Source organism: Notolepis coatsorum, assembly GCF_963971535.1.
Source record: "Notolepis coatsorum genome assembly, chromosome: 4".
NCBI lineage: Eukaryota > Metazoa > Chordata > Actinopteri > Aulopiformes > Paralepididae > Notolepis > Notolepis coatsorum.
The window spans coordinates 119,150,223-119,177,930 of record NC_140168.1 but is presented as its reverse complement, the minus strand read 5'-3'; positions in this window follow the sequence as shown (position 1 = coordinate 119,177,930).

Here is a 27,708-nt window from a genome sequence, read left to right as displayed (position 1 = left end):
GTGCGACAGGGGCGCGTTCTGAGTATATAAATTCCCTAAAAATTATTCTCAGGAAGAGGGCGCGGTAATGATTGATGATTTGATTGTTCTGAATGGGGAGAGAGCTGTGTATAAGATGGGCTCTGTTGCTATTTAGAACATGCAAATCAGGTATGGTAAAGATGATTTGGCACCTGCATGATCAGGGAACGTGGTTTGTGCGATTACAGGATTAACACGTAGTAATTAATAGAAGGTAGGGGCCGGCGTGTTCAAGAGGCTCAATAATGAATGGTTTGCTGACTGATCGCGTGATAGACAGGACGTATCTGCGGGAACCTATCGGCCGAATTAAATGAAGATGTATGTTCGTCCTTAGGCATAGTATTGAACGGGTCCGGAGATCCCTTTTTAATCTTGAGCGAAACCGGCGTGTTGATTGAATTACGTGCGCTGTGATACAGAGAACAATGTGCTTAAAAACAATTCGGTCGAGATGACTGATAAGTACTTAGTGGGAATTCGATTACAAAGCTATGGTAAGCTTAGACATTCAGTATAAAAGTGTGTGCGAATACGTTTGATCTCGTGTTTAATAGTCGCGCTGCTGTGCGGCGTTCGAGAGACGATAATATGTGAGTGAATGGAGGTTTGTATTTTTATTTGTAGTTAGGAAGCGTGTATGATTGAATGGTTGGAGAATGGCTATGGTTAGGTATGATTGGTGGTACGTATGAGAATATTGTTGTATTATTATGTAATTTAAGTCACCGGTTAGCCGTGGGGAAATGTAATGATAACGCCGGTTTTTCGGGGCCGGTGGAACGCAGCGGCAGTTGGCTACTGTATTAGCCGGGAAGGCGACCGGAGGATGCGGCGGACAAATAGGCGTAGGTTCAAATGTATAAGGTCGATCGATAGTGTCTTGGGATTACGGGGATGTGTTAGGCACTTAAAAATTTTCATATTCGTGGCGGATAAAATAGTTGTATAATGTTTTAGGTGAACGGGATAGTATGTTGCGGGGACCCGGAAGTCGTTCTGAGCTCACCGGTGGTGACGTCGGCGGGGTCAAGCTAGTGTTTTGTGGCGGCCTATAGGCTGTTATGTTTTTATATTTCTGTTTAGATCACTACACTGGCGTTTTGAGGGGATTAGGGTTCTGTTGTGGGGAATGTGGTGTTATATTAACATTGCGAGGTGTCGGCCCGCGCGGCGAAACGGGTCGATGGGTCGTTGGGGAACGTTTTTATGGGATCATGGGAGAAGCTAAGCTAATGCTACCTAGCCGCGCTAACGGCTAAAACGGTCGCCGGTTGTGACGTCATAAGGGTGCGCGGTCTGGCGGCCTGCGACGAAGCGGCCTGCGACGTGGCTAACGAAGCTAATATGCTAAGCTAACTGTGCTGACGTCCTGGTTCACATCCTACCTCACCAACAGGTGGCAGTATGTTTCCCTCGGGGGCTCCAGGTCAGCTCCAGCACTTGTTAAACAGGGTGTTCCACAGGGTTCGGTGCTAGGTCCGCTCTTTTTTATGATTTACCTCCTCCCACTCGGTGACATCATAAGGAAACACGGCCTCCACTTCCACTTCTATGCAGACGACACACAGCTCTACCTCCACACCAAACCCTCTGCCCCCCTTCCTCCCCCCTCCCTCACTGCCTGCCTCCAGGACATAAAAACATGGATGACCACCAATTTCCTTCAACTCAATAGTAAGAAAACCGAACTCATAGTTATAGCCTCCCCAGCCCTCCTCCAAAAGATCGACCACCTTGTTCTCTCCGTGGATGGCTACTCCATCTGCCCCTCCACAGAGGTAAGGAACCTGGGCGTCATACTGGACTCCACCCTCTCATTTCACCCTCACGTCAAGTCTGTCACCAGATCCGCCTTCTTCCACCTCAGAACCATCTCCCGCCTCCGCCCCTCACTCTCCGACACCTCAGCGGAAACACTCATTCACGCCTTCATCACTTCCCGCCTCGACTACTGTAACGGAATCCTTCTTGGTGCCTCCAAGAAGGTTCTGGATCGTTTACAGTACGTCCAAAACTCTGCTGCGAGGGTCCTCACGTGCACCAAACCCTGGCAGCACATCACCCCCACCCTGCAAAAACTCCACTGGCTCCCCATCAACTATCGAATCCCCTACAAGATCCTCCTCCTCACCTACAAATCCCTGCACGGGTTGGCCCCTTCCTACCTGACCAACCTACTCCACCCCTACACTCCAGCACGAGGCCTCCGATCCTCCAACTCCGACCTCCTCACCATCCCCCGCACCAGGCGTTCCACACTGGGAGACCGAGCTTTCGCTGCAGCAGCCCCCAGACTGTGGAACTCCCTCTCCCCCCTCATCCGAGGCTCTGACACCATCAACCTCTTCAAAACCAAGCTAAAAACCCACCTGTTCACACTTGCCTTCACGCAACACGGCCCCGCTCCCAAGTAGCCCACCCCTGACTCTTTTTAAGCCACAGATTCCGTTGTTTTGTTTTGTTTTGTTGTTTGTTTGTTTGTTAATTTTAACCACTTCATCCAATTGGACAGAACTTGCCTCCTTTTTTTATTTATTTTTTATCTCTTATCTTATTTGTTTTTTCTTGTTGTTACTATACACAGATCTTTTATGTATTTTATTATATATATTTTTTCAATTTTATTACTTACTTTTATTTTTTCCATCCTTTCCTTGTACAGTGTCCTTGAGTCTGAGAAAGGCGCTTCTCTCTTAAAATTCAATCTATTATTATTATTATTATTATTATGGCATGACGGGGCTCTCGGGATGTCTCGCGATGGGACGTCCATCTTGGTAGGGGCGCCGGCGTCCATCTTAGTAGGGGCACCAAGCGTCCATTGTTAAGGGGAAGGTGGAGTTTATTTAGGAAAACGGTAGGGGGCGGAAGAGGACAGGATGAGTATTTTTGGGTTCTGCTCACAGAACGTTTTCATTAGGGGGTTAGTGTACTGGTAAGGTGAGATTAGATTGTTGTGCTTTAATCTGGTGGTGGATTGTGGGGCCTTGGCCCCCCCCCTCTCTCTCTCTCTTTCTTTCTCTCTTTCCTTCTCTCTCTTTCCTTCTCTCACCCCCCCCCCCTCTCCCTCTCTCTCTTTCCTTCTCTCACCCCCCCCCTCTCTCTCTCTCTCTCACCCCCTCCCTCTCTCTTTCTTTCCTTCTTTCACCCCCCCCCCTCTCTTTCTTTCCTTCTCTCACCCACCCACCCCTCTCTCTCTCTCTTTCCTTCTCTCACCCCCCCCCTCTCCTTCTCTCTCTTTCCTTCTCTCACCCCCCCCCCCCCTCTCTCTCTCTCTCACCCCCTCCCTCTCTCTTTCACCCCCCCCCTCTCTTTCTTTCCTTCTCTCACCCCCCCCCTCTCTCTCTCTCTTGCTCCCTTCCTCTCTCTCTCGCTCTCTCTCTCTCTCCTCCCTCCCTCTCCCTTTCACCTCTCTCCCTCTCACCTCCCCCCCTCTCTCTTTCTCTTACCCCCCCCCCCCCCCCCTCTCGCTCTCTCCCTAGGGCAATGATGTCGTACTCGACCGGCGATGGGGCCGTACTCTCTGGCTCTCTCCAGGTCTCCGGCCACCTTCCGGTCTCTTGACTTAACGGAGAAATGTAGCGCTGCTGACACGGGGCAACGCGGTGGGCTCCGTGTCAGTATTTTTTGTGTGGCGTTCATGTTGGTGGGCCGTAAGTCGGAGCATATTTACTCTGCTCGGCTGCGCCTGCGATGGGGGTGGGGGTAGACAGATCGTCGTAGCTCACTGTCTGCCTCCACGCATTGACGGGGATGCGCTATGTGTGCGGCTCGTCGATGCTCGCTGCCACACTGCGCACATTTTTCATTTTAACGGGGGTACGGGGACTGCTAGACGTCGTGGCGGGGGTGGGCTCGCTGTCTACCACCGCGCATTAACGGGGATGCGCTATGCGTGCACTCGTCAAAAGCTCGCTGCCACACTACGCGCATTGGGTTATATTGTGTGTGGGTATTTGGGTGACTGTGGTTATGGTGGTTGATTGGTGTCGGAGGTGCTGTGTGTGTGTGGCAGTGGTTGTGAGTAGAATGAACTTTGGATATCCTTGAGTAGGAAGCCCGGGGTGCCGTGCTCCAGGATTGCAAGCTGGAGGGGGACGCCGTGGGCTACAGGTCGGGTTGACCAGTGAGATGTCATTGGTTGGCAGGGATTTCAATGTGGGGATGGTGTCGGCGCCTGTGTTTATGAACGGGTTGTGTGACACTGTTCTGACTGCACGGGGACTTCAGTGACATAAGGCACTGAAAATTGATTTCTGTTCTCGTGAGGAGCGCGTTTTAACACCTAAGGGGTTAGGTGTTACGGGGGAGATATAGTAACTGTGTGAGAAATTGTGTGGTGAAATATGTATGTTACTGATATGTATAATGTAATATGAGCGGAATACATTGTTAGGCTTTCACGGACAGAAATAAATATAGTTACACATAGAAGCGAAGATAAAGCGTAATTATACACATAGTCATTTGCAAAGAACAATTAGAGTAAAAGTGAGATTATTCACCTAAATTACCATGTCCAATACAGATGTTTAGAAATGATAGGCTGTAAATAACAAATTTCTGATTGACCAACAGAAGGAGAAGGCTGATGCAAAATAAGTTCCCCGGAGTTGTGTTAAGGAGGATCATGACAACGGGATTGAGAGTTCTGGTTTTCCAATGGAGACAACTGAAAAAAGATTAAGGCGGTGTCATTGATAAATCAAAATGAAAATTGCACAAATGCTCTCAAGTGATTTTTAGTATAGGAGATGCCCGACATTCCATCCTTAAAGATAAATTATGGATTGTGAACGGGAAATGTCACTGATAATTAAGTGTATTTTTTCTTCTCTCTTCACAGCTGCTCCAGGACGGACGGCCAGCGCTGACAATTTCGAACCCCAACAGGGAAATCAAAGAGACTGTTGAAAGTCGGGGGGTATAGTATCACATAGCGAGTTATCAATTCCTGTTTGCACCAATATATAAGTGTGAGTGAAATTAACTCAAGTTTGGTAAAAATAGTTTGAATACAGAGAAACTTGCTTTCCAAACGGTGATATTACGAGTGTTTGAAGGTGTGAGAATGGAAAATACACAGATAGGAGCAACTGGAGGGTTAGATGCACTAACCATAGAAAGGGTAGACAATCTGTCTATTTCAACGACTGGAGATGTCACAATAAAAGTGACGAAAAAATGGCCAAAGATATTCAGGCCATTACAGAACCTTGTATTCAAATGTAAAAAAGGAGGCCGGTATAGAATGCGTACCCAAATCAAAAAACAGAAAAAGAGATTACGAAAGGTGATGAAAAGAAATAATGCCGGTAGTGGGGTAATGCCGATAACCTCTGCAGACATTACATTGACCGAATTGAACAGTGACGTTAACCTGATTGACTGGAATGTGATCGACTCCCCTCTGGTGTCCAGTGTGACTGGAAATAATGTCTTTTACTCCGCCACAGGGAGTCGTTGCAGCGAGCGACCCAGAGACAACTGTATTACCCGAGTCGATCCACGCTGAAGTGTCCGTTGCAGGTGACTGCCAGTTAACCAAGAGACAAAGAAAGCAACTGAGGAGAGCGATGTTGTTGCAGCAGTCCCAGGGAGTTGACGCTGGCTGTACGGCGAGAATGGAGACCGACAACAGGTATGGGATAATACATGAACAGTTTCTACAGCCCACCTGTGTCTCGTGCCCAGGTTTTCTCCACCCCCACCATCAGTACCAAACTGAGGGATGTGGCCCGATGACTAGGAGCCAGTCAACAAGGGCCAGGGTGGAGGAAGAGGGGAAGACGTGCCTCCCTCTAGAACAACAGCTAACCGAGGCTAGACAGGTAGTGGAATACCTCCAAGGCCTAATCCAGTCCACACAGCCCGGAGGGGAGACAGGTTCCAATGGAGAACCAGATGGCCAGAGACGGGCCCAGTTGGGGCCACAAGGGGGTCCTGCGCCGGAACAACAACAAACCCCAAGAGGGAGACAGTGGCAACCACGAGGAAGAGGTGGAGGCAGAGGCAGGAATCCGAATGGATACGCGGTGCGGCGGATGGAGTGTTGGTGGTGCGGGACTCTTGGACACCTTTCTCGGGAATGTGAGTGGGACTATCTATCCACAACAGGAGGCCCTCGATGGGGGAACAGAGGAGGTGGGCGTGGGCAAAACCAAGGTTGGTATCAAGTACATTGTCCACAGCCCGCAAGCTCCCCCTGTCCAGGACCCCCGCAACACCAAAGCCAAGATGAGAGGCGGGGCCCAGCAATGGGAAGTCAAGCCGCCAGCGCTGAGATGGGGGAAGAGGCGGCGTCCTATAGACAACAGGGAGCGTTTGTACAAGAACTGGTAGCGGGCCCCTCTCAACAACAGGCTCAAGGAACTGTGACTGAACTAGAAAGGTACGTGGCTTTCTCCTCAGAACCGGCTCAAGGGAACCATGGCGATGGTGGCATACAGCGGGGACATGCTCTGGGCCCGATGCCCCCAGGGCCATCCGATCACAGGAGGGCGACCCGCCGGGTCCCACAACCCAAGGGGGGATACAGACAGTGTTGTTGGATCTGTGGAGTGAAAGGTCATTTTCAAAGGTCATGTCTGCAGAGGCCACCGGCAGAATAAAAATATATACAACTGATTAGGGTAAAGATGGAATAGATTGAATAAAAAATATATGCTCCGGGTTAGAATAAAAATAGAATACAAAATAAATAGAGGGGTTAGATGAGTGACTGACAAATGCATGAACTAATCAGACTAACAAGAAAATCAAATTATGTTAAACAGTTAATATTGACACTGCGGAAGCTAGTGGTCAGTAAATTATCCATGCTTGGTCAATATTCAGATTGGTCAAAGGGTGGAGTGCATGATTAGGAGATTAAAAAGACCCATAGTTGTTTCTAGTTTTTTATAGTATTGATAGATGGGTATTAACAGTTATGAGCAATAGATATAGGTGTTTCTTAGTTAATACAGGGGTGCATAAGCCTCTAGATGATAGGTTAAAAATTAGTTGAAAAGAAAAAAGAAAAAGCTCACAAGTTTGGTTTATTTTTTCATTTATTGGTTTGGCATGGTTTTTCTTTGTATGTTTTGTTTTCTGTTTCCTTTCTTTCTATATATTTGTTTCTTAGGGTACCTGGCAAGCTGGGAGTGATCTCGACACATCAGGACTGGGTAGTATATGTCTGTAAAATGGACTGGGAACAAAGTGAATGGACATGAGCTGGTTCATGGATTTTTGTTCTCCGCCCATTGAATACCCGGTTTTAGGGGCTGGGGGTGTGTCGTGATTGGTGAAAGTGTTGGGAAGCATGACTCTCTGTACATTAATAAAGCTCAATAGGTTTGGTCGCTATTGGCCAAGTTAGTCTTTGTGTAGGGTGTGAACATGTGCAATTGATGATTGGCTTGTGGGGGACTCCGTGGGCTTGATGAAGGCTGGCGGAGAGTGTGGAAGATGTGTGTTTAAGGCGGACTGTGATTTGTTGCCATACACACAGGACTACTGGGAGAGTGGATATGTCAGTGCTGACTGTCCGGGCCGGGGTGCAGCTGTCCGAGGACGGAGGTATGATGTTTAGAATTTTATTCCACATCAAAGGGTGGTGGAGTATACTGTTTTGACAGCATAATATAATGAGAGCCATGTGAATTTTTCAGAATTTTGGAAATTAATGATCTAGAAGCCATGAAATATATAGATAAATGATTTGGAAAAGAAAGTTGTCAAAGCTCAGACCAGTAAAGAGAGTCTGAGGGAGGAAAAGTATGGATTCTCAATCAATTGTTGTGGTAGAAGTGACCTGCACTGTCCCGAAGCGAAATCTATATTCACTACAGGATACAAATGGGAGACTGGGGAACCAGACACTGGCTAGTGTCTACCCAGAGTCCATGGGGAATCCCAACGCTGCAGGGCACCTAGAGAAGAACCAGGAGAAGCCTACCTCTCAGGCCGGGAGAGTTCCGGCCAACGCAGTGACCGGGTCTTGAGGCTTCAGAGGGAAACAACAGACAACCAACGAGGAGACAGGCGGCTAGGCCTCAGCAACAACTCTGGCTGTCAACAGACGGGCTGCAAGGTCTTAACCATTGACCAGGGGGTCTACAAGCGAAAGGGGGGAGCTGCTATCGCCCCTATCAACGACCAGGCGGAGGGGGAGAGAAGCAAACCTCTTCCACTAATCCAAGGGTCAACGGGGGTTGAGCAGCCAGCGACGACCTCCCCACAGCTGTGACAGCAATAGAAAAATACAGCAGGGGGTCCTACCCCCTAATAGAGGTCAACACGAGTCAGGATGTTCTCGACAGAAGACGGGGTGTGATAGAAAGGCAATTTGCTTTCTAATTCCACCTCCCAGAATGGGTGGTCGCATCCAGCAGTCGTGAACTGCACCAGCTCTGAGAAATAAAGAGGAGGCCGGGTCAATCTAGAAAACATTGACCCCCCTCCTCACTCTCCAAGTCAGAATTTGACAAATCAGTTGAAACCAATGGAAATTGATCTTGGTACGAAAACAGGTTGTTAAAGACTGTACACGGGACACAAAAACTGAAACTGCTAATAAAGGTGTTATATGGTTGTATAATTATACATAAGAAAGAGATATAGAAAACGAATTTTAGGATCTGAGTGTGGCAAACCATATGTATTTTATCCCAGTATGATTTAAAAATGTCTTAAATTCTTATCCAGATAATAGTGTGTAGAAGTTAAGATCTATGTTTAAACATAATTAAGGATAGATAAACTATCCGAGTGTGGAAATGTGGTAGATTTTAACATAGATCATTCTAATGGGAGTTCAAATTAAACAAATGTGTAAAAGTCTTATAGAAACAGTCAAAGTGGAACAATTGGCCATTAAATATAGTTTCATAGAGTGTGTGTTACCAAGACCTTGTGTTCACTCCAGGAGGTCATTTGCATATAGTGGCAGTGGCAGCTGGTGGCAGCTGAGGTAATACTTACTTCCCCTTAGGGGGTGTGTAAGAACAAAGGGCAGGAAGTTCTAGAGAAACATGTGTCTCCTTTTAGGAGACATCAATGTGGCCAACAGGTCTGCCAAAGACAATGATTAGGTCACATGCAGTTGGTATCTGATGGCCGGCATGTGACCATCAAAGGTCTGATAACCCATTTAGATTAGTTTTGATATGAAATATAATTAGGAGTGTTTACATTGGGATAATAATTCTGAAGCCATATTAAACTGTGTAAAGTCATTGATGTAAGTTAAAATATAATTAGGCTTGTTTATATTGGGGTAAGAATTCTGAAGTCATACTTAAACTATGTAATTAGTTTTCACTTAAAGTGAAAATAGGTTATAATGATAAGAAATGTGTTCAAGTATAATATCTCTGTGTTTATGTGATCAATTGCAATTCAAATATAGATATTAGGAAATGAATAAATGCAATGTATTAAAGTAGATTGTTAGATTGAATGAAACAAATGAAAGTATATATTGTTGACTGTGTAAGGACCGCCTCCGTTTGCATTCAAACATAGAGAGGCTGTGATTGGACAAACCACAGCTTATGATGTCATCACAACGAGACGCTGGGCCTTGGGATATAATGGGATGTTGTGATGGGGAGAGGGACTCTGGAAACCCAACTCAACAGGACACACCTATCACCCATCCACACTCAAGGCGGGCAGGTCAGCAGGAGAACAAAGGACATCGCTTTTGGAGGGAAAACAGAAATATACTTTGTTCATCAGCCAAGGGAACAAAGCCATCAACAACTATCATTCTTCATCTACTATAATATTAGTCTGGTTGTTATCAAGACGGCATAGTGTCTTTGATCACAATTATAGCATTCTTTATTGTAATTTGTATAAAACTCTTAACTTTGATTAAACAGCTGTTGCTAACTACCTTTTCCTCCTGATTTCTCCGCCTGCACCGCTGAGAAGATAATAAGTAATTCCCAGAGCTTTAGAGTTATTGAAACAACGCAGAGTACTAACCGCCCGGTTCTGATACAGAGCAGAACCGTAATAGCTTGGGAATCTACTTCATCTGCTTTAAGGGTCAGCCATGGAGGATCTGCGAAACAGCATGAAAATGGAGCCATCAGACATGATGGTGCTGTCACTCTAGAAGGATACAGGGAAACACCCGACATGGGCAGGATCGTCGACGTCATGCAACATCAGAATAGTATAACCGAAGTACTGGTGAAACAGCAAAGACTATCATCCTTACCACCTCTCAGCGTACCCACGTTTAAAGGGGATCCATTAGAATACAGGTTCTTTATATGTGCATTCGAGCATGGTATTGAGGATAGAACTGAAAACTGCAAGGACAGACTGTATTTCCTGGAGCAGTTTACCATGGGGCAACCCCGAGAAGTGGTACGGAGCTGCCAACATATGGACGCTTCAATAGGATACACGGAGGCCAAAAGGCTCCTAAAGAAGTATTATGGCAACGAGTACCAGATTGCAACAGCTCACATTGATAAAGCCCTCAACTGGCCAGCAGTCAAAGCTGAAGATGCTGAAGCCCTACACGCATATTCAGTCTTTCTAACTGGATGCTGTAAAACGATGGACAGCATTGAGTACATGGAGGAGATGGATAATCCAACCACAATGAGAGCCATTCTCTCTAAATTGCCATACAAAATGAAAGAGAGGTGGAGAGGCTTGGCATGTGACCTACAAGAGAAAAGTGGACAGAGAGCTAGATTTAATGATCTAGTTAATTTCATTGATCACCAAGCTAGAATCATGTCACATCCTTTGTTTGGGAACCTAAATGTGGCCAGCTGGGGGTATTGTGGGTGTGGCTCTGGCGTCGGCGTGTATTTCAGCCTGACTGGATGGCGGCTGGAACGAACACTTCCTAGTTGTGTGCGGGTGGCGATAACAGCAAACATTTCCCCACACCTGATTCCCCTGTGACGGGACGAGAGAGAGTCCTGGTGAGTAACTTAACTATATTATAGAGCGGAACTTGCATTATCATGTCGCTAGGTTGATGTGCACTGTTTAGGTATTTATACTGTGTATGGTCTCCCGTAGGGAACGACAGACAGTGAACGGTGAAGAGGCGAGGCATTGTGCTTACGCCTGGCGATACAAAGGTATCGCTCACTTTTATGAGTTGCACACATGCATATTACACACAGACAGTGTAGGATAAATAGTAATATAGACGACCTGTCCTGATTTCCCTCAGGCTGGGGAAATAGATGTACCGTTTTGGCCCGGGTGTCTGCTGTGTGTGTGCGGCGCCGGGTGTCTCACTCAATCGGTTAAACTAAGTCTAGCTCTCTCTCTCTCTCGTTCGTTTGCAGTACCGGTGTGTTATTAACTTATTAAATGTTTGTCTTGTAGTGTGCAACAGCCAGTATTTAATATACTAAGGTTCTTGAACTACTGTCATGCTTCAATGTTAATTGTTGTGATATATGAGATGTTAATATATTCATTGTGTAATTTCTGTGTCATGACAGGTGGTGGTCCTTGTCAATAGGTGGTCACTGTTTGAGCTACTTCAGATTAGGGTGTATGTGAATTCAGTCTGTCTCTCTGTGCGTATTTATACATGGTGATAGTTTTGTATGAAATTCAACTTACTCTTTCTTTTAACATAGCATTCAATAAAGATAATTATATTAAATATAATTGCTGTGTCCGTCTGTTATATGCTCTAAGCCTCCTGGTTACAGTTTGGCGCAGTTGGCAGGATCTAATTTGATTTTGTGACCTAGGCTTTGGGTATTTGTGGCAGTACATAGAGAGACAGATTGGATCTGCATACAGGGGGAGGATTTAGGGACAGAGTGGCTAAAAACAGTGACCACACAGCGTCCAAGAAGAAAGGCCGGGGAGTCGGTCAACAGAAGACTCTGCCGTCACAACAGTCTCCTGCCGGCCGGGTGGACGAGAGGACCGTTGGGGAAGTGACGCGACACCGCGGTTTAAGGTGGACTTGTGGAACATAAAAATGAGTGTGAAGGACTTGCGAAGTGAACTGGCTGCTCTGGAAGCCAGAGTGCAGTCTGGTGAAGAGGCCATCAGCCAGTTGAAAAATGAAAATGACTCTTTAGTACAGAGGTTGGACGGGAAGGAATCTCCCTTGTCTACTCAGTCCTCTGGTAATCAGGGGTCGGGGGGGGGGGTGGGCATGTGGGGGGTGAGAGTCTAGCTGTTGGTCCCAGGGAACGTATTGTATACCTGACACAAGAGAGAAAATGTACAGTGTTCACTGGGGGGTCAAGTGCAAATTTTTATGAATGGTTGGATGAAATTAATGCCACTTTGGTCTACCGCTCCTACACTGGAGCTGAAAAGGCAGCGTACATTTATGAGCAGCTGGGGGGGGGAAGCAAGGCAGGAGATAAAGTATCACACACAGGCTGAACGATCAAATCCAGCACAGGTGTTAGACCTTCTCCGAGAGATATATGGGCAGCCCCAGTCACTCGCTAAGTTACAAAGACAGTTCTTTGATAGAAGCCAGCAGGAAGGGGAGTCTGTCCGGGAATATTCACATGCATTACTGGCTATCATGGAAGAGATCAATCACTGTAAGGTGAAGGAGGCGTGGTGCAGCGACTTGGCCTTGCGTGACCAATTTGCAGAAAATTTATCTGATATCAGTCTCCGTCGAGAGTTAAAGAAAACAACTCGGCAGCAACCAACCATGTCGTTTTTTGAGCTCCGTAGAGAAGCTTTTCAGTGGGGGGAGGAAGCAGAGTGCGGGGGGGAGCGTAGGAGGCGGGTGGTGGGTTCCTGTGAGAAGGTGGAGGCCACGCCAGTAGAGGCTAGTATGGTTACCGCTGCGATGGAGGTGAAGCCTGAACCTATGCTCGCTAAAGTGTTAGATATGTTACAAAGACAACAGGTTTTAATTGATGATTTATCACAAACAGTTTCAACCACTTGGCAGGCATTAGGGTTCAGGAGAACAGATGCCCGTAAATGGCAGCCGCGATACGATGCCTCAGGGCAGCCTATTTGTTTTAAGTGTCAGAAAGCTGGCCATATCGCACGATTCTGTATGGCCCCACGGCCTAGCCATAGTCAAGACCCTTGGTCTCCTGCTTCGGCCGCAGGGAGGGAGGGGGCAGCCCAGATATCGGAGCAGCATGCAGGGAAACTGTCTTCCTCTGTGGTGAAGAGCCAAACCACGGGTGGAGTACAGCCAGGCTCAGTAACGGTACCCGATATTGATCCACAGGTGTATGTTTATTAGGGGAGTGTGACACTGTGGAAGTTTCTATGGGGGGGGGGTGAAGTTTCAATGTTTAATAGATTCTGGGTCAAATGTTTCAACGGTTACTGAAGGGTTTTTCTTTAAACATCTACTGCCAAGATGGGGTGGGAATTTGGCTGACTGTGGGTGGCTGACATTGAGTGGGGTCCGGGGGTTGAATATCCCATACCTGGGTTACTTCACAATTGATGTGGAGGCGGTGGCGTTGGGCAGGACTATACCGCAGAGGGGTATATTGGTGGTGAAAGACTTGATTGGACAAGCCGAAAAAGAGCGTAAACAAGCAGTGCCAGGCTTGCTTGGGATGAATGTCATTAAGGAATGTTATCAGCTGTTATGCCCTGCGCAGGGTCCTAGCCCACCGCCGCCCCTCCTGAAGGCCCCAGGTTGGCAGACTGCTGTTGCAGCCTGTCTAAATGAACCAACGGTCATATTGAAAAGGAACATGTTTGCTGCTGCCGTCTCCCCGTTCACGATCCCTGCAGGATCGGTGTGCTTTGTTCCAGTGGCCGGACCTGACAGTCTATGCCTGTCTAGGGCATCGGTACTTGTAGAGCCGTTGGGGTTGGAAGAGGGGAATTTGCCTGCGGGGTCACTGTTTGAGCTACTTCAGATTAGGGTGTATGTGAATTCAGTCTGTCTCTCTGTGCGTATTTATACATGGTGATAGTTTTGTATGAAATTCAACTTACTCTTTCTTTTAACATAGCATTCAATAAAGATAATTATATTAAATATAATTGCTGTGTCCGTCTGTTATATGCCCTAAGCCTCCTGGTTACATAAAGGAAACACCCACCTCTTCAGGAAGAACATCAGGACCACTTCCATATCAACCAAGTACACCAAGGGAGAGGAAGAGTGGTTTTACTACCAGTGTCTCTTCTCCAAGACCTCAAGGTTTCAGGAAGAAGTACAGACATCCTTCTCAAAACCATGAGTAAAGAGGAAGTCGTCAGTACCTCCGTGGTCTTTGGAATGGAGGTATGTGGCATGGACGACAACACACTAGTGGAACTCCCCGCTGTCTACACGCAGAAGAAAATACCTGTGACCAAAGACCATATTCCCACTCAGGAATACGTGGATCAGTGGCCATATTTGCAGCAGGTACATCTCCGTCACATTGATGCTGACATTGGCCTGTTAATCGGAACCAATGTACCAAAGGCCATGGAACCATGGATGGTTATCAACAGCCAGAGAGATGGTCCATACGCCGTTAAAACAATGTTGGGTTGGACCGTCAATGGACCCCTAAAAAAAGGTTCTGTCTCCCCCTGTGGACAGTCGACTGTAATGGCACACAGAATTTCGGTTGTACAGCTAGATGAGATTCTTCAGCAACAAATCAAGTACGATTTCCCCGAATGACAGAGGGAGGAGCAGCTTGAAATGTCTAGAGAGGACCACGTCTTCATAGAGCGTGTCTCCCAGTCAGCCAAACTGGTGGATGGCCACTATAACATAGGCCTACCACTTAGGAAGGAGGATGCTGAATTTCCCAATAATCGCTGTGTGGCACAACAGCGGGCCCTCGGCCTGAAAAGGAAGCTTAGCAAGTCTCCTCAGTTACATAGGGACTACGTCAAGTTCATGGCCAACATCCTGGATAAAGGCTATGCCATAAAAGTGGAAAAAGGCTCACAGGACAGCAGCAAAAGGACTTGGTATATCCCGCACCATGGAGTTTACCACCCCAAGAAAAAGAAGCTAAGGGTGGTATTTGACTGTGGTGTTTCTTACCAAGGAACCTCACTGAACGCCCAGCTTTTACAAGGCCCAGACTTGACAAACAGTCTCATTGGAGTTTTATCCAGATTCCGGCAGGAACCCGTAGCCTTTATAGCAGACAGTGAAGCCATGTTCTACCAGGTTAAAGTCCCAGACAAGGATTCAGACCTGATGAGGTTTCTTTGGTGGCCAAACGGAGATCTGGATGGAGAGCTTGAAGAGTACAGGATGGTAGTGCACAGCTTTGGAGCCACATCCTAGCCAAGCTGTGCCAGTTACGCTCTGAAGCAGTGTGCAAAGGACCATAGAGAAGACTTCACACCAGAAGTCATACACAGTGCTGAGGAATTTTTACGTAGACGACTGTCTAAAGTCAGTGGCAACGGAAGATCAAGCTCTGACGCTTGCTCAAGACCTCACAGCCTTGTGTGCAAAAAAACAAAAAAAATGGGTCAGCAACAGTCGCGTTGTTATAGCCTCAATTCCTGAAGAGGAGAGAGCTAAGGAAGTAAAAGACCTTGATTTGGATCAGGACGTGTTGCCAGTCGAAAGGGCACTCGGTATCCAGTGGTGCATTGAATCAGACTCACTGCAGTTCAAGATAGCCATCCAAGACAGACCACTTACTAGAAGGGGTATCCTTTCTATGGTTAGTTCCGTCTATGACCCCCTGGGAGTTCTGGCACCCGTCATCCTTCCGGCAAAGCAGTTACTGCAAGAGCTAAGCAGGATGAAGCTGGGGTGGGACGAAAGCATTCCAGTGGTCCTGGCTCAGAAATGGCACCACTGGTTAATGGATCTACACCATCTATCGGACTACAAGGTCAAGAGATGCATCAAACCCCAGGGTTTTGGAAACGTGGTTTCAGCTCAGCTCCATCACTTTTCCGATGCATGTGAGACTGGTTATGGCACTGTTACCTACCTGTTGTTGGAAAACATTGAACATCAAATCCACTGTTCCTTCATCATGGGTAAGGCCCGGGTCGCACCACTGAAGTCAGTCACCATACCACGAATGGAGCTAACGGCAGCTACAGTAGCCGCTCGTATGGACAAGATGATGCAAGCTGAACTGGAAGTCCCACTTGGGAGCTCCGTATTCTGGACAGATAGCACATCAGTGTTGAAATACATTAAGAATGAAACTACCAGATTTCACACTTTCGTTGCGAATAGAGTCACAGCCATCCGAGCAGCTTCTGAGGTTTCCCAATGGAGACATATAAGTACTGCACTGAATCCTGCCGATTGTGCATCAAGAGGCATCTCAACAAGCATGTTCCTAAAAAATAGAACATGGATCTCAGGGCCAGGCTTCTTAATGCAGCCAGAGATTAACTGGCCAGACATGCCAGATCAAGCCCTTGCTGCAGATGATCCAGAGGTCAAGAGAGCTGCAGTTGTGAATACTACATCTGTAAAGCAGGACATGGAAACTGTTAGCAGGCTCATCTCTCACTATTCCGAGTGGCACAGACTCAAAAAAGCAATTGCCTGGATGCTCAATGAAATTGGGATGGGAGAAAAATAGAAAAATGGGAGAAAAAGTAGATCAAAAAAAGAAAATTTACTATAAAATGGGCTTCCTGAGCCCCCTCCATCTCCAGGCCCGGCAGCCGCGAACCCCAACCCCGGAGGACCCGGAGTCCGGCGCCCCCGCGAGCCAAAGCATCACGCCTCTTTAATGCCTCGACCCGCAGAGACCCCGAACCCACGGCCCCCCCAGTCCGAGCCCACGACCACCAGACCTACAGCTAAAGGGGGCCCAGAAAATATACATAATTAAAATGACAAGAAAAAACAAAAATAAAAAACAAGTGGACAATGGCACTCGCTCGCTCTCCCCCCCCCCCCAGGGCTGCTCTTATTTGTAAATAAAAGATAGATTGGATAGATCTTGGAAAGATCGGAGACCAGAGTTATCGAAGATGTCCCCCAGCGTATGGATGCCTTTCTTTTCCCATCTAGGGTGCCTGTAGCTGTTCCGCAACCGTTCCTACTTCTGGGGTAGGCCTGATTGGCCGCGACGGCCACGTGACCAGGCGCGGCCACGCCCCGCGGCAGAGGCCGCTGTGTTGACGCTAGGCTGCTGTGTTTCCTGGTTGTCGCGCCGCGGTAGTCAGTTAGTTCTGTGTTCCGTGTTGCAATAAACGTTCAACGATGTCAACAAAGCGGTATCTTATTACGGCTTTCCTCCCGACGACAAAGAGAAGAGAAGGTGGCTGAAGCCTGAAGTTGATACAGTAAGTTTGATCGCGGTCTCGTGACCAGAATACAAAACATTACCTGTTGTTATTGTTAAGTCGCTATCTTGTGATAGTAACATGGTCGTGGTGTGAATTACCTATACCCTAATTATATTTATTCTTAATGTAGCCTACTGTATATATCCACATGTGTTTGTACATATAACTGCATATAATCCTTTTACATATCTGTAGATACTACGCTATCTATATCTGTACATATCCCTTACCTACTCTTACTAGTTACGCTGCTGGCCAGTATGACTACCATAGTGTCTTTATACCTGCTGCATCAATGTACATAATAATACTACAACTCTGTACATACATATGATCTGATTAGCATTATTACTCAGTAGTACTGATTTATATATTTTAAACAATATAATGAATTAAGGTTTTGTTTTATTTGTCACATAAGGTACGCGTACATTACAGTGAAACACTTGGTTCTGTATGAGCCTCCTGAGATTGTGCTTTCTAGAAGTTAGACATCTCTTTGATCCAATGACCTGAGTCAGGTCTCTGAATCTCCTTCCATTTTAAAGCAATCACATGTTTAGCTTGTAGTAGACAGAAATCTATTTGTTTGTTTCTTCATATCACAGTTTACAATTTATTTTCTTTTTGCAGGCATGACTTCACCCCAAACTGTAACTCACGGGTCTGTGGGTGGCATTTTCCCAATGGCAAAGCAGCTGGGCCAACACTGCTTTCCCCGACCACATCAGCTATCCCATTCCCACCAAACGGAAAAAACAAATGCTCCGTGCGAGTGTGAAGGATGAAGGAAGAGCTGAACAAGGCCCAAACCACCTTGACATTGCTACACAGACCCCTAGTACTTCATGTGTTGTGGTGCTTGAATTATGCCTCTAATCGATCAGCTACTCCTGACTTTGATGCAGCTCCGACTGAATTGTGGCATCCTAGACCTTGCTATGAGGTTTAATTGCTGCCGTGCCAGTCACCAACATCTTCACCACCATCAGACTGGACACCCAGTCATCTGTAGTCATTACAAAGGATGCACCACACTTATGGGCACTATTCAGGGCAACCTGCACCTGACTCTCTTTTCTGGACTCTTTTTGTATCACAAACAGTACTGTATTTGCAAATCTGGTATGTCATAAATGTATAGATGTAGCAGTACTGTCTATCTGTATGTCATGTATGTCATATATGTCCTGATGAATTGAAAATGGGGGACCCTGATGTAAACAAGACGAAAGTCTTTCTCTGGTCTGCATCCCCTTAACAATTGTGTGTATTGAGCCGTACTGTATTGTACCCATTCTGCAATCTGTTAATAAAGTTTTCAATCAATCAATCAAAACAGGAGCCAACTATTGTCATCTTGTGGTATGGACTCCTTAGTATAACTGTATATTCTATAGTAGTGTACATAGGACCCATTACCTTTTCATTTGTAAGCTTAGCATTGTATTGTATTTTATCTTTACTTTTTATCATCTCTTTTATTATCTTGCAGCACTAGATGGAGGTGTCTGGTGTACCTTTGTTCAGGTTGAATTGTTTTGAAGTAAAGCGCAGACTCCATACTCTTCTGCTCGTCTCATTTATTAACTTCCACAATCTATTCTATTTTTGTATTGTATTTTTGCACAATCGAAGGCAGGCATGGCCACCTTCATTTCACTATTATCATCATTTATGTATTGTGTATGTACTGTATGTGACGATTAAACCTCTTGAAGTGCAGGTAAACATGGCATCTTAAGACATTCACAAATCTAGGCTCATCCACCTGATATTCAATACAATTGAATCACAAAGTTTCTTCACACACTTTAAAATGTTGTGGCAGACTGTCACAAACAAAGGTCTATAATAACACATACCTGGACGGGGCTGTTGTGAAGCCAGCCCATCCAGTGAGTGCTTTAAGCACAGGACAGGTCCCGGCAGAAATAAACAACGTTTTCCAAAAGTAAGTGATATTTATTATATGAAGGGGAATGAAACCTGTAAAGACACACACAACAGGGAGAACAGCTGTGATCGCCTTGTCTGAGGTACTTCCTAGGTCACTGGTGAAGGTTATAACTGCATTGGGAGCCACACCGATCAGAGCAGTAAGTGTGGTGCATCCTTTGTAATGACTGTACAGATATGGTGAAGTCATCATGCCTGCAAAAAGAAAATACATTGTAAACTGAAGCACAATCTCAGGAGGCTCATACAGAACCAAGTGTTTCACTGTAATGTATGCGTACCTTATGTGACAAATAAAACAAAACCTTAATTCATTATATTGTTTAAAATATATAAATCAGTACTACTGAGTAATAATGCTAATCATATCATATGTATGTACAGAGTTGTAGTATTATTATGTACATTGATGCAGCAGGTATAAAGACACTATGGTAGTCATACTGGCCAGCAGCATAACTAGTAAGAGTAGGTAAGGGATATGTACAGATATAGATGGCGTAGTATCTACAGATATGTAAAAGGATTATATGCAGTTATATGTACAAACACATGTGGATATATACAGTAGGCTACATTAAGAATAAATATAATTAGGGTATAGGTAATTCACACCACGACCATGTTACTATCACAAGATAGCGACTTAACAATAACAACAGGTAATGTTTTGTATTCTTTCTGGTCGTCACGAGACCGCAATCAAACTTACTGTATCAACTTCAGGCTTCAGCCACCTTCTCTTCTCTTTGTCGTCGGGAGGAAAGCCGTAATAAGATACCGTTTTGTTGACATCGTTGAACGTTTATTGCAACACGGAACACAGAACTAACTGACTACCATGGCGCGACAACCAGGAAACACAGCAGCCTAGCGTCAACACAGCGGCCTCTGCCGCGGGGCGTGGCCGCGCCTGGTCACGTGGCCGTCGCGGCCAATCAGGCCTACCCCGGAAGTAGGAACGGTTGCGGAACAGCTACAGGCATCTAGGGTACCTAATAGGTTGTTGTCCAATAAGGAGTAAATTGTTATTAAATAGAGGGGAATGTGTATGCCATTTATGGCGGTTAGTACATGCTTTCTGGGTATTACGCCAGGTCTGGATCACATGTGTGATAAGCGGGCCAACTCGTAATTTGCATTGCTTAATTGAAATGTTGGTATACACAATATCTTGCAGTCTATGTGGGGACACCATCTTCTCCTCCAATGGTCGCCAGGACACAGCTGCTTGAGCGTCAAACCAAGTGATCAGAGGTCTCAGAGAGAAAGCTTGAAAATAATATTTAAAGTCTGGAAATGCTAAGCCTCCATCGAGTTTACTTCTTTGGGCAGTTGATCTCTTCAAGCGCGGGCGTTTATTATTCCAAAGGAATTTATATGAGGCAGAGTGCAACTTCTGCCAATAACCAACAGGAGGAGGCAACGGGAGCATTGAGCTGATACAATTCATTCTGGGTAAAATATTAATTTGAATTATTTGACGCACGGGCCTGTAATGATTTTTTTTTATTTGGACCATCTGTTGAAGTAATTTGTAATCCTGTCACCCAAGCTGCAGTAGTTATACTGTATCGTCTGGCTAATAGTAGGGAATATTTCAATACCGAGACATTTAAAGTGCTCCACCATAAGTATGTTTGCAGGAAGGATGGTAGCCTTCGCAGGCTCATTAAGTGGAAGAAAAGCAGATTTTGGCCAGTTGATCTTAAAGTTGGATAGGCTGCCAAACTCATCTATCACATTGAGAAGATGAGGTAGAGAGATGGAGGGATTCTGCATAAACAGGAGTACATAATCTGCGTATAAGCTGATATGGTGCTGTGTGCCCTGAATTGAAACAGGAGATATAATTTGGGATTGTCTTATGTATTTAGTTAAAGGTTCGAGAGATAAGGCGAAAAGACTGGGACTAAGAGGCAACCCTGTCTAGAAGAGCGCGAGACAGAGAAGAGTGGCGAGCAGAACTTTCCTGTTAAAATCATGGCCGAAGGCCCTGTGTAGAGAACTTTGATCATATGAATAAAATCCTCTCCCAACCCCATCCTTCTAAGAACTGCCCACAAGTAAGACCACTCCAATCTGTCAAATGCCTTCATTGCGTCCAAGGACATGACCGCTGTAGGGACTGCCACATCCTTGCTGGCATCAATCACATGCAGTAACCGTCTGATGTTATCAGTAACCAGGCGGCCTCTTATGAAGCCAGTCTGATCAGGATGAACTAGAGATGTCATATGCTTTTGAAGTCGGTGGCTAGAACCTTGGCATATAGCTTAAGATCGGCTCAGAGGAGACTTAGGGGCCTGTAGCTGCCACACTCGGTGGGGTCCTTATCTTTCTTGAGTAAAACAGATATAAGTGCCATATGGACATCTCTGGAAAAATTGCCCTCTTCAATTGAATGTAAAATCATTGAGAGTAATAAGGGAACGAGTACATCCCAAAATGTGAGAGAGTTCCGGTGGGATGCCGTCCCATCCGGGAGCCTTGCCCCGTTGCATATCTGCAATCGCCTCTCTAAGGTGCAGCTAACAGTTTAGCACTATCTTCCGAGATCTGTGGTAAGTTGATTAGATCAAGGAAATCCTCCAGCTTGGTATGATCAAAGACCACCTCTGACTTGTACAGATTGGAATAAAAAGAGCGAAATGTATCATTAATCTTTTTGGGGTTGGTGGTTACCTCCCCCTGTTGGTTCTTAATGGAAGGGATATCCGCAAATTGCCCACTGGCACGTATCTTCATAGCTAGTAGGTGACTAGCCCTGAAGCCATGAAAGTAGTAGTGCTGTCTTGTTCTGTGCATCTGAAATTCAGATTGTTGTCTTAAAATGGAGTTAATCTTCTTTTTCACAACCTTAATTTGGAGCTCCAGTCGACTAGAGTAGTTGTGCTGCAATGAAGAGATCAACGTGGCATGCAGCTTTTCCAGTTCCACCAGCTTGGAGAGACGTCCCTTGCGGAGATGCAAAGAGAGTAGTGTTATTTCTGATAAAACCCTTAACCGAATCCCATAAACTTCTGGGATCCTGTACCGAGCCCGCATTAAACTGCAGGAATTCAGTGAGCTTTTCTTTAAATTGCAAGTTAAACTCCCCGTTTTTCAGCAGTGTAGAGTTAAAGCGCCACCTAGGGGCACAGGACGTTATTTTACTGAGTGAAACCTTAAGTAGGATACCTTTGTGGTCTGAAAGTGCTATGGGTAATAAGTCAACAGCAAAGCTATCAAAGAGACGTGGGGAAGAAAAAACATAATAAATCCTGGAAAAAGTCTTATGTCTCGATGAGAAGAAGGAATAATCTCTCGCGGATGGGTTGAGCGATTGCCACATATCGATTACCCCCGTGTCCTTAGACCAGGCTCGTAGGGCCGTGGTAGCTTGCTTCTGATCAGGGGTTTCAGCGTGACTGGACCTATCGATCAATGGATCCCAAACTGCATTAAAATCAGCTCCTACTATTAATGAGTAATCAGGTATTTTCAGCATTGCTGCAGTGAAAACATCATAAAAGTTAGTGTCATACACATTAGGAGCATAAGCAGAAATCAGCGCAATTTTTCGGTTTGAACATTCTATTTTTGCAATAGTAATTCGGCCTTCTGCATCGGACCACACATCTAACAGTTTAATATTCAATTTCCGCTTTGCTATTATGGCTACCCCACAGGACTTGGTGTCAAAAGAAGAATAACTTATGTTATGGTCAAATCTATTTGCCAGTCTTGCGTTATCCGCCAATAAAAGGTGTGTTTCACTCAGTAATGCAAGGTCCACTTCCTTCCTTTTTAGCCACGTTAGTACACTTGTGCGTTTATGCTGTATATTGAGACCCCCTGTATTCCAGATCAATATGTTCAAATTAGATATAGTCTAAGAAGGCTGCAGTTAGTATGACTGAATGTAATTCATTTGGAGTAGAGTACCATAGCAGTTATATAACCATTTGTTAAGGTCCTATTGAGATCAGAGCGTGAGCGTGAGAACAAACATAAAACAGAGCGATTCGAATGGAAAGAAAAACATAAAACCACACAATCCCCCATTCCCACCCCCCTCCCCCTCTTCAAAATACTTGTCCGATATCGATCAAACATCAGTTGGTCAACCCTGACCAAGCACAGCAACCACAGCAACAATATGTATCTTAACCATACTAATAACTTGTAAGGTATATTGTAACAAATCAGAAAAGTAGAACCCATTTCACTCAACTGAGAGGAGAAATCTATACAACGTTCAATGTGCAGTTTAAAGTGCAGACGGTAACAACAGGAGTATTAAAACACAATTCGTCTGAGATTAACTATAGCAGACAATAAAAGGCAAATTCATTAAAGAGCAGCGGTCGTCTGCATTATACTTGAAAAAAAAGTCAGTGTGCAACCGTAGCAAACGAGCCACAGTAAACACGTGGCGAGGTAATGTTAGCTAGGAGAGCTGGACAGCCGGCATGTCTTGAGCATAGCTTAATTAGGCTAAGGCTTGTTAGCCCGATTCCCGTAGATAGCTCCGCCAAGAGAGAGCCATCCCTCTCAACCGGCAGATATGTTAGCACATAGCTCGTTCGAGTGAAAGTTATGAAGTATAGTTCATCCAAATACAAACTCAAAAAAGACAGTATGCATAACAGTCAATGTGAAGTCCAGTTGAGAAGTTCAATGCTCAGACAATAAAAAAGACCAATGCGTCAAAAAGCACAAGTCGTCTGAATTATATCCGAAAATAGTCAATGTACATACCCATTTCTGGAAATATATAGCGTAGATAATACCATGAATGTTACCGCTCTGTTGGACCAAAAGGCCATGTTAGGCAAGTGGAACGTTATAGTTAGTTGAAAGAACCCGATAGTCAGCATAGCTTGCACTAAGCTAACCAAGGCCCGAAGCCCTGTTACTCCCCGGTGCTCGCCGTCTGCCCCGCCGGGGGCGGCTCACCATCCTCGGGCGGGGTGGATGTCGCCATGTCGCGTCTGAGGAACCGCTCCGCTTCGGACGCCGATGTGAATAGGTGGTTGCAGGACACAACTCCGCGGCCCTCCTTGATTTTCAGTCGCAGGGTAAATTAGGAATGCTTCTATGCCCCTCTCACGAGCAATCCCCATGGCTTTCGAGAAGGCCCTGCGGCGCCTGGCGGTATGGTCGCTGAAGTCGGCGGCGAATCTGAGTGTATAGTTGCCCATTTTCGGAGGGTGTTTCCTGGCCTCTCATAGAATAGCCTGTCGTGTAGGGAACCGCAGGCAGCAAAAGATGAAAGTGCGTGGATGTCCGGATTTCTCCGTGGGGCCATTTCTAAAAATTCGATCAATAATCTCCGGTATTTTGATGGACGGAAACCATTGTGGAATCATCTTTTCTAGGTATAAGATCGGCGCATCTTCTTCAATGTCCTCGGGCAAGCCATACATTCTAATATTACACCTCCTGTTCCGGTCCTCCAGGTCCGCAATCTTATTTTTGTAATAAAGGAATTTATCCTCGACCTCCCACAATTCAGTGGAGTTGGTTTCAGTCACGATTGCCACCTCTGCCATCCTTTCTTCAACTTTGGTGATGCGCGTGGTCGTGTTAGCTAGTCCAGTCTGTTGGTTAGCAAGAGCATGCTAGCGTTGAGCTCAGCACGGAACAGAGTCCTGATAAAGTCACCATCCACCTCATTTAATGTCCCCTTCTTATTCGATAATTGATTCGCCATCTCTGTGAAGTAATATGTGAATGTATGTCATGAAATTAACGGCGTAATTAATATATAAGTTGAGTGGTCGCTGAGCTCAGAGAATTCACGCCGCCATCCGATCTGACCGTAAACCAGAAGTCTTGTGTGTTTGGCTTTTCAAAGCAATGTACATCAGCACATGGCTAAGGGCACTGCTCCTCTTTCACCTCGTATATGTGTAACGGATGGTATCGTGAAGCGCAGTCAAGAAGGCCTGGGGTGAGTAGCGGTGCTATGGGTTAAACTCACTCTCACATCCTCAAAAGATGCATAAACCCATTACTTAGAAGCAGTGGCGGACTGGGACACAAATTCAGCCCGGGACATTCAGACCAGCCCACACACCGGCCCACGCACCGGCCCACGCACCGGCCCCGAAACCGGCCCACACAACGGCCGTTATGAAACACTTGTCCAGTATTAAACAACCCAAGGCTGTGGCTAAGGAGTCAACATCAGGGAGACCAAATCTACACACCGCCCCTAGATGTGCACTCATGCACAGTGCACACACACACACACACACACAGAGACACACACATACATATACCGTTACTTCCTGTCATTGGCATATGTTTTTTTTTTACTAACATCTTAGTGCCTCATTAGCCTAGGGATTAAGGATACATGAAGTATTAACTACACCATAATAATATTGAGGTTTTGATCCATAGAAAAGGTCTGTGCTACACAATTTCAGTTAGATTGGATTTATTGTCCTTTAATTTGGCACTCATGACATTAGTTGCTTGCCGTTTAATCAACATCGAAAGACCCCCCACTTCCTCCCAGACACCCATTCCAAGAGCTTGTTTTTTTTTCTCTCTCTCTCTCTCTCTCTCTCTCTCTCTCTCTCTCTCTCTCTCTCTCTCTCTCTCTCTCTCTCTCTCTCTCTCTCTCTCTCTCTCTCTCTCTCTCTCTCTCTGTGTATGTGTCTCTCTGTGTGTGTGTGTGTCTCTCTGTGTGTCTCTCCCTCTCTCTGTGTGTCTCTCTCTGTGTCTCTCTCTCTGTGTCTCTCTCTCTCTCTTTCTCTCTCTGTGTGTCTGTCTGTCTGGACTGGGCTCTCTCTCTCCCCTCAGGGTCAGCTGTGCTGGACTGGGCACTCTCTCTCCCCTCAGGGTCAGCTGTGCTGGACTGGGCTCTCTCTCTTCCCTCAGGGTCAGCTGTGCTGGACTGGGCTCTCTCTCTCCCCTCAGGGTCAGCTGTGCTGGACTGGGCGCTCTCTCTCCCCTCAGGGTCAGCTGTGCTGGACTGGGCTCTCTCTCTCCCCTCAGGGTCAGCTGTGCTGGACTGGGCTCTCTCTCTCCCCTCAGGGTCAGCTGTGCTGGACTGGGCTCTCTCTCTCCCCTCAGGGTCAGCTGTGCTGGACTGGGCGCTCTCTCTCCCCTCAGGGTCAGCTGTGCTGGACTGGGCGCTCTCTCTTTCCTCAGAGTCAACTGCATAAGAAGAACATCAGCAATCAATAATAATGGCTTGAATTCATACAGCGTTTTTCAGCCTTTTGAAAACACCCAAAGTAGTAGTAGTAGTAGTAGTAGTAGTAGTAGTAGTAGTAGTAGTAGTAGTAGTAGTAGTAGTAGTAGTAGTAGTAGTAGTAGTAGTTTATTCAGTCATCATCTCACACAATACAATATACACCATCATTTAACAATATTTGATTTTACAGTGACTGAGAAGGTACAGACTGAAGCAATGCTTATATAGCCTATGCCTGTCCTATATTCTTAACAAAAATTAAAAAAAAATTAAGACTCCAAAACAGTATTATAAAAGAAAATAGCAAAAAAAACAGTATTATTCACCCTTGTAGTTTTCAAAAATAGCTTTACAAACCATTTTCTTAAAAACCAAAAGCGAATTACTCATTCTTAACTGTATATCAGCATTGTTCCACAAAGCGCTTCACAGAAACCATCAAGCATTCACACTCACACAGTCATACGCTACTGGTGGTCGTGAGCAGCATCAGCAAACACAGCTTCCCTGTGGCAGACTGACGGAATCATGTCTGCTATTCAGCGCCAACCACCATCAACAACCTTCATAAATACATTCAACATTAATGGAATAGGCTAACTACCAACTTAGCTGTAGCAGTTAGCTGTTATATGCAATCACATTTGTTTAACAACTAGTAGTTGACCTAGTTGTTAGCTTAAGCTAGTTAGCTGTGGTTATCTACAAACATGTAGATGAGACTAATCGAGAACATGGCTAACTGTTGGGAATTCTAAGGTACATCTTATTTAAGCATGTAAAATGGCAACTAATCAATTCAATCAATTAGATTACCAATATTATATCAACATGAAAATTTGAAAGGGAACATAATAGTATTTTATTTGAGTATTTACTATTATAATATTAGTAGCCAATTAATTTGCAGCCCGTCCTAGGTTCTGATTGGCTCTCTAGGTTCGCACTTTAGCTTCTGATGCTGTGGTGGGCACTAGTCCTAACATTGCTAACTAAACTTTTAGTCAGAGAAAAAACTTCACGAGTCACGACTATTTACGTCCACGTGCTGTAAGGAATCAGGAATACGGAAAGCACATTGTCTTGTAATAGAATGACTGAAATCACTGCAAGAACTAGTATAGGCTAGCTAGCCCTCATGAACCGGCACACACCAACAGTAGAATATGCACTAGGCTACTGCACGCACCTGTCATGTTACTGTTGGTTCCTTCCACTTGAACTTCATCATCATTAGCAGCAGCAGCTACTCTAACGCCAGCCCTTCCTCTACTAAACATGTCTGTAATTTTAGAACATTGTTCTGC